Source organism: Eriocheir sinensis, unplaced genomic scaffold (genome assembly GCF_024679095.1).
Source record: "Eriocheir sinensis breed Jianghai 21 unplaced genomic scaffold, ASM2467909v1 Scaffold687, whole genome shotgun sequence".
Taxonomy (NCBI): domain Eukaryota; kingdom Metazoa; phylum Arthropoda; class Malacostraca; order Decapoda; family Varunidae; genus Eriocheir; species Eriocheir sinensis.
In genome coordinates, this window is record NW_026112039.1 from 104,157 (window position 1) to 112,181 (window position 8,025).

The window sequence follows — 8,025 nt, forward strand, 5'->3', positions numbered from 1 at the left end:
AGTATTGTCTGTGACCAACCGTGGGGAAATGTCATTCCAGAGCGTTTATATATCGTTATGGCAGACATGAGGGCCTTTTCGGGTGTATATAATAAAAATGGCTTGTATTTCAAGAATGCTGATTTGTCTGAACTAACAGTCTCTGTCAATGGTATGAATATGTATAAAAATACGGTTTCTTTTCCCCACGAGTGTACGCGAGTCTATTATGATATTTTAGATAGTTTAGGAGTAGAAAATGACACTTTGCTTGATTACGATAGCTTTAAGAAAGGAAGGACAGTGTTTGTTTTTAGTTTGTTACCGGAAGACATACGAGGCACAGTGCCTCTTGAACACAGTGGAAACTTACGCATAAGTCTTCAGCTTAAAAAAGGCTTGGATGAAAATTTAGTAATTATCTGTTTTGGGGATACAAAGGGAGTGTTGTCAATCAACTCGGAGAGGCACGTGTCTTGCGACACTAGAGCATAATGAATAATCAACAAATTATGAAAGCTCTACAAGGAAAACTTTATCACAATAATATATATTTCTTAGGCTGTCTTCCCGCTGACGATGTAGCGAAATTAAATCTAAGGAGTGAGTCAGACAAGCCCATTGTCTTTATTGCTAATGTGTTAGGCGCATCGCAAGCTTCGAAAATGGGTCACTGGGTGGTGTTCTATGTTAGTGATAAGTGTATATATTTCTTCGACACATACGCCCTGACCCCATCATTATATTCTAAGTACTTTCGAAGTTTCTTAAATAAGCATAAAGATTATCCTGTTTTTAAACTTGCCGCAAGATTACAGTCGGACAAATCTCTGGTGTGGCGTATTGCATTCAATTCGTATACTTATGTAATAAAATAGGCTTAGAGAGGACTAGTCAGTTTCTGAAAGATAATTATGATTTAGGAAATTTTTGAAGAATGACAGAAAGGTGTTAACATATGCTTATAGAATGTTTAAAATGCCCCATGTATAAAACATTTTGTCAATCTAGTCAAGGACTGACTTACAAGCATTGTATTTCTAAGATATGTGGCTAACTTATTAAATGCTACAATGTATGTGTGTGTAAAAAATGTATAGCAGTAGCATGTAGCTTATTCATTTATGGCGTGTGTGCAATTATATGTAGTTATTAAGAACAGGATTTTTTTTTTTCGTGCGATGTGACCGGGTGGGTGTGAGTTTGTTCACGCTTTCCTATGTGTAAAAAAAATGTAGAGAAGTAGTATATAGCTTATTCATTTATGGCGTGTGTGTGTAGTTATATGTAGTTATTAAGAACAGGATTCTGTTTTTTTTTTTTTTTTCGTGCGACGTGACCGGGTGGGTGTGAGTTTGTTCACGCTTTCCTATTGTTCGGATGAAGAATGGTTTGTGGTTTTGGACATGTGCGCGCGTGTTTGCATACATGTGTGGGCGTGTCCCCTATAACCTGGGGTAGCCTCGGAAGAAGAAAAGGCTTGTGGTAGTGTGCGCATATGCCCCAAATAACCCCGGGTAGCTTAGTCAGTCCCCTAACGTTGCGAGAGGAGCGTCATGGAGGAAGTCTTCGCCGTCATGAACTTACAACAACAACAACAACAACAACAACAGCCCCACGCTGCCGCTGCAACTCTTCATGCTGACGATGTTGACGATCAGATAATGGGTCAAGCCGCATTAGAAGTTGAAGCCATGGATAACACATCCCAAGCTGAAGCCGTGGATAACACATCACATCCCAGAAACGGAGGTGAGATATCCGCCTCTTGTATTTTTTTTTTCTGCGCGCACAAGCGCTGGTGTGTGTGTATTTCTTATTCATTGTGTTTAAAAAAAATATATATATATTTCTTGTCATTTCAGCGGATGTTGGTGGTGGTGAGGTGGGGGATGTTCCAGAAACTCCCAAGTCTACCGGTGAACATATCACGGGCGAGTCATTGGGCAACAACAACCGCGGCGCGTTGGGAGGTGTCGGTAAAATGGGGCGGCGTGTGCTGAGGGAAGGATGTGATACCTCCATTACCAGTGTCTCATCTGAAGAACGACCCACCGGACAGCGTAACGCATAGTAAGTATTTTTTATTTTACAAAAGAGAAGAGAGAGAGAGAGAGAGAGAGATTGATTTTTTTTTGTCTAATAATGTTTCTCTATCTTTCATAAGTCCACGGCAACAACAACAGACACGCTTCGGTGATGGTGTGTCTTGACTCCGTCGGGCGCTAAATCGCGAGAGCGGCGGCGAAGTCGTCTGCAGCAAAAGATCATGAAATGCGTCAATCACGACTGGAAAAAAATGCAGCATATGGCGGAAGTGTTGCCGCGCCCACTTCTGACTTGACATACCCTTGACCTTTCTTGGAAGTGACATAGGCTAGGTGGGTGGTGGGGAAGTTACTAAAATCCATTATGGATTTTATGAGTGGAAGCGAATAAAATTCACTAATGTCTTGGAAGTTAGAGATGCATATGGTGGCCGAATCTGTGAGAGTCCTATATTTAGTGCTTAACAATCTTTTTTTTATATATGTACTCGCTCTGTGTGTATTATTTTTTATATATATATGTGCTTGTGTTGTGTATTTTTTTTCTTCATTTGTATATGTACTCGTGTTGTCATCCTTTTATGGGCTGTCTTTGGGCATGTACGACATAAGTTTGTAATATGTCTCTTTCAATTAGGATTTATTTTGGGGGAGGGAAAAAAAAAGGGTAGGATGGGTGGGTTTCCATTGTATTTCTTTGAGCCTGTACGGTGTGAGTTTGTAATATGTCTTTTTTTTTTATGGCGATTGTGTGTTTTTGTTTTTAGGCTTAGCATGTATTTAGTCTGGATTAAGAAAGAACAAATTAGCCTGGATTAAGAAAGAACAAATAAAATAGACTAGATTAAGGTAATATAATAACTTGTCATACCATTTTTTCCACTATATTTCAATAAAAATGTATAAAATCTACTTTTCCCGTTCCTACCCCTCACTGAAAAGACAATCGATATAACTCCAGTCAATATGAAAATCAACAGTAACACACGCACACACACACACACACACGCATATGCTGGCAAACTGAAAAATCAATAGCGGGTAGAGGGAGAGGTAGTGGTACCCTCAGACTGACCATCAAGTCACCGCTCGCGAGGGTGGGGCATAGAGGGGGGACACGCACACACATGCTGGCAAACTGGAAAAAAAATCAATAGCGGGAGGGGAAGAGGGAGAGGGAGGGGGAAAGGTAGCCACAGGCCTCCGCCCAACAAGTCACCGCTCGCGCTAACCGATCCCCGGCAGGAGGGTGACGCCCCGGCACGGTGCGAAAGGACCGATCCCCCGGCAGGAGGGTGACGCCCCGGCACGGTGCGAAAGGACGCCCCTAGCCGATCCCCCGGCACGGCGCGAAAGGACCGATCCCCCGGCAGGAGGGCGACGCCCCGGCACGGTGCGAAAGGACCGATCCCCCGGCAGGAGGGTGACGCCCCGGCACAGTGCGAAAGGACGCCCCTAACCGATCCCCTGAACAAGGCACCGCTCGCGCTAACCGATCCCCGGCAGGAGGGCGCGAAAGGACGCCCCTAACCGATCCCCCGAACAAGTCACCGCTCGCGCTAACCGATCCCCGGCAGGAGGGCGACGCCCCGGCACGGCGCGAAAGGACGCCCCTAACCAATCCCCGGCAGGAGGGTGACGCTCAGGCCTCCGGGGAGACACGATGGCGTGGAAGGTGGTGGGTGTTTGGGGTGGGGTGGGTGGGGGGAATGGTCACTTTGGGTTTGTGACCACTCCCCGGTTGGGTAGTGGGGAGGTCCCCTCGGCGGCTGGCTGCCCGCGCGGCTGGCTGGCCGTCCGGCTGACTGGCCGCCCGGCTGACTGGCCGCACGGCCGGCCGGGAAATTCGACGTACAAAAATTTTTCGACGTCATTTTTTTTGGGCTGCAAATTCTTGATCATGCTTGCGAATTATTTTGGTCCCGTCACTGTCACCATTACCTACTACTATTTGTCATGTCTGCTCATCTATATTTATGAAGTGTATACTGAACTGTATTTAAAATGAACATATTCACATGAGACTTAAAACATTACAGATATTGCTGGTTATACAGAAACAAGGAAATCATCATCTTCCAAATCAAAAACATAAAAGCTCCTCCACAGATATAGAACCAGAGTAAAAAGGTTATTGAAAAGAGTTCATTTACTTAAGACGGTCAGGAAGGACTGTTCCAAATGCACACTACCTTCAGAAATAATAAAAAATGCTTCTAAATACCTAAAAGATTATGGCCTTGAGTTTTTCAAAAGTCAGATCCAGTTAGCAGGTTCCAAAAAAAAGGGCAGACGTTACTCAGATGAGCAACGTTCATTTGCCTTGTCCCTTTATTTTAGGAATGCAAGAACCTATAATTTGTTATCACACATATTTGTCCTCCCCACTCCAAGGATGCTAAGATACTGGATGAAAAGAATTATGTTCAATGTTGACTGGAATCAATCCCTCTTTGAAATTTTGAAAAGAAAGGCTGAAAATATGTCTGAGCAGGATAAAGTTTGTGGAGTAGCATTTGATGCAATTTCTGTCAAGGAGAAGTTGAATTATAACATAGCCCAAGATGAGGTTGATGGACTTGAAAATTTAGGTGTATATGGGTCATCAGATTCAACTGTAAAGTATGCCATGGTATTTATGGTTAAAGGCTTAGCCTCTAAGTGGAAACAGACTTTAGGTTATTTTTTGTTTAGTAAGAGCATTAAACCAGATGTCCTCAAGTGCATGCTATTAGATTGTTTGACCAAGTTGAAGGATACAGGTTTACATCCTAAGTTTGTCATATGTGATCAAGATGCAACAAATAGAAGTCTCTACCTAAAGCTAAATATTTCACCACAGTCTCCATTTATAATACACAATAAGGAAAAGATACATTTCTTTTATGACACACCACATCTGCTTAAAAGTGTCCGTAATAATCTGATGAAATATGATTTTGTTGTCAATAAAAACTCAGTGGTAAAATGGCATTATATTGAAGAGTTTTACAAAAGGGACAATGCCATGACCTTGCGCCTGGCACCTAAGCTCTCAGGAAAACATATATATTGCAATACATTTGAAAGAATGCGCGTTTCCTTAGCTGCGCAAGTTTTCAGTCAGTGTTGCAGCAGGCATACACACTTATGCAGAATTAAGGGCCTTGCCATCTGAAGCTTCTCAAACAGCATTTTTTGTAGAAAAATTGGATAAGCTATTTGATTTATTTAATAGCTGTCAAATAAACCACTTCAAAAGTAGTAAATGTGCCATATCAGAAAAAAATGGACAGTTCGAAAGACTAGTTGAATTCGAATCATGGATTAATTCCTTGGAAGTAATTGGCACTAAAAGACCACTTCCATGCATTTCTGGGTGGAGGCTGAATTTGGCAAGCATAAAATTACTTTGGGAAGATGTGCATTTAAATAATAATTATAAGTATTTGATGACTAATAGGCTTAATCAAGATGCCCTAGAAAATGTATTTAGCACCATCCGAAATGCTGGAGGAAACAGTGACGCACCAACTTGTCAAATATTTAAGAAGCTAATAAATGGTATGATGAGCAACCACATATTTCAGTCATCAGTTAGGGCTAACTGTTTGGATGATGCAATGCCTATTTTACAATTCATGAAAATGAGTGACATAGACAAGTTTCATACTTTTGAACTGATTAAACCCAAAGGCAAAGAAGAGAATTCCTCAGGCATTGAGGATGATTTTGAGGAGGAAAATTTAGAAAGCCAGGAGCAAGTAGGAGGCAGTACCATTGATAATGCTCTTTCTGATTATTTTTCATCTTTTAACCCTTGTTTTGATTATGACAAAGAGGTGAGCAGTGACATAGAAGAGCCTGATGATAATTCCTCAAAAAATGACCAACAAAGTAATTGCATAAATTTAGAGTCTTTTCAGAATAATTCGCTGGCAAATTATTTCTCATCTTTTGATCCTTTAAGTGAGGAAAGTAATACAACATTTAATTCCACTTCATATGATGGGACTGAGGAAAATGCAATATCGTATGTAGCAGGTTACATGTGTCATGTAATAAGTAAACATCATGACTGTGAAACTTGTAGATTGAAAGTGACTGATCCTAATTATGCAGTCACATCTGATAATATATACCAAGCACTAAAAGATTCAGAAAATAAAAGATATTTAAAGTATCCTAGCAAATTGGTCATTGAAATGATCAAAGAATATGAATTCATTTTTAGGGCACATATTAAAGACTTTATTTTCAAGTCGAATGTGAGTGCCAATATGTTAGAGGTAATGAAAAATAGGACTGAAAGAAAAAACGATTTATGTGAGGAACCTCACAAAATTATGATGAAAAAATATGTTAGTGTGAGAACTCATTACTATGTAAAATTCTTTAATAGAAATTTAGGTAAAAGGGGAAGAGGTGAAAGTATTGGAGACTGTGGTGAGAAACGGAATAGGAAATTAGCAAAAATTGCACATACTTAATACCTATATAGTACATAATACTATTTTGTATCTTTACAGAAAAAAAGGATTTTCTAATCTCAAGGATATGTATACTGCTTGAAGTAAATTATGCTTTATTTTGTGCCTGTTGCTTGATTTTGTTTATCTGCTGTATGTTTGTGCTTGCTTGATTTGTGTTTATGCTTACCTTATGCTTTGTTGGCCTATGCATCTGCTTGCATGTGTGAAATGCATGTTATTTTATGTGTACTTCAGATAATCTTTATAAGTTCTGCTTTTAACACATGTTTGCTTTAGTCTTCTTCAAGTTATGTCCTTGTGTAAGACAGGTATAAACCAATTTATATGGCCTGGTATTATGTATCTTTTCTAAGTGAGTGTACTCGTCTATTTGTTGTGTAACTTTCTTTAGTATTCTCATTCCTATATTGCATGAGATTATTGCCTTGTATTACTGTCTGATTATCTTTCTTTACTTTGTGTATAATTATGAGACCAATATTTCTTTCTCATATTTTCTTTTGCTTGTGTGTCTGTGTTCATGCATTTTCTATAGCTCACAATGCATGCCATGTATTTATATGGCTGCAAATATTGGTTGTATATAATTTTATAGACAAATACAACTGAACTTTACCTTTATAGCATTGTTTCTTTGTCCAAAATACTCTAATTAACTTATGTAAGTAAATAGCCGTTATATATATATATATATATATATATATATATATATATATATATATATATATATATATATATATATATATATATATATATATTTATATATATATATATATATATGTGTGTGTGTGTGTGTGTGTGTGTAAAAATAAACTAAATGAAGTATGGTCTTCGCAGTTACCACCCACCACTAATGAAAGATATCATAATAATCATATAATACATAATGAATGATGAAAAAATAAATATTGTTGATACATAAAGTCAAAAATAAGATCTACGCATACATATGATACAAACTACAGAGCGATAAGGTCACAAGAAGATGAAGAGGAGACCGTGCACTTGCAGACGACATACTTGATATAGTTTGGCGTCGGCCCAACAGATGGCGCAGCTGGTCTATATCTGCCTCACATTTTGTTTATCGCTTTTAGGTAGAAGCTTTCCCATCTTTCTTCTATAGTCTTTGATCTGGGCAGTGTGGGTAAAACAAAGGCGCATCGGTGCCGTCACGCCGAGCCAGTGTGCTGCGGAAAGTGTCAGAGTGAGGGTGTATCCATGTGCCGTGTGTGTTAAGGTCCCCGGCGGGTGTGTCGCGCGTGCTGAGGCGGGCGGCGGCGTGCTGAGGCGAGGCGAGGCGAGGATCAGGTGAGAAACGGTGTGGTGGTTGTTGCAGGAAGGGACGCGGCGTATGGACAATGGTTGAGGCAGGGGAGGCCGTTGGGGAGGATGGAGTGTGCCCTGCCGCCTGAAGCCTTGTCCTGCCAGTTTGCTCCTTCCCGCGAGACTATTCTTGATTATTACAGTGATTATGAAGCTTGTCCATGTTGAGAATCGCCTGGGGAGTGAATTGAAGGTAATTA

At 40.2% G+C, this 8,025-nt stretch overlaps 1 long non-coding RNA gene across 1 annotated transcript; it reads left to right on the forward strand.

The window, feature by feature from the left end:
• Positions 1-1,393: 1,393 nt before the first annotated feature.
• Positions 1,394-2,191, forward strand: LOC126993843 (uncharacterized). The gene is made up of 3 exons (XR_007748335.1): positions 1,394-1,731; positions 1,845-2,052; positions 2,147-2,191. It is a non-coding gene; the product is annotated as an uncharacterized LOC126993843 (long non-coding RNA).
• The last annotated feature ends 5,834 nt before the right edge of the window (positions 2,192-8,025 follow it).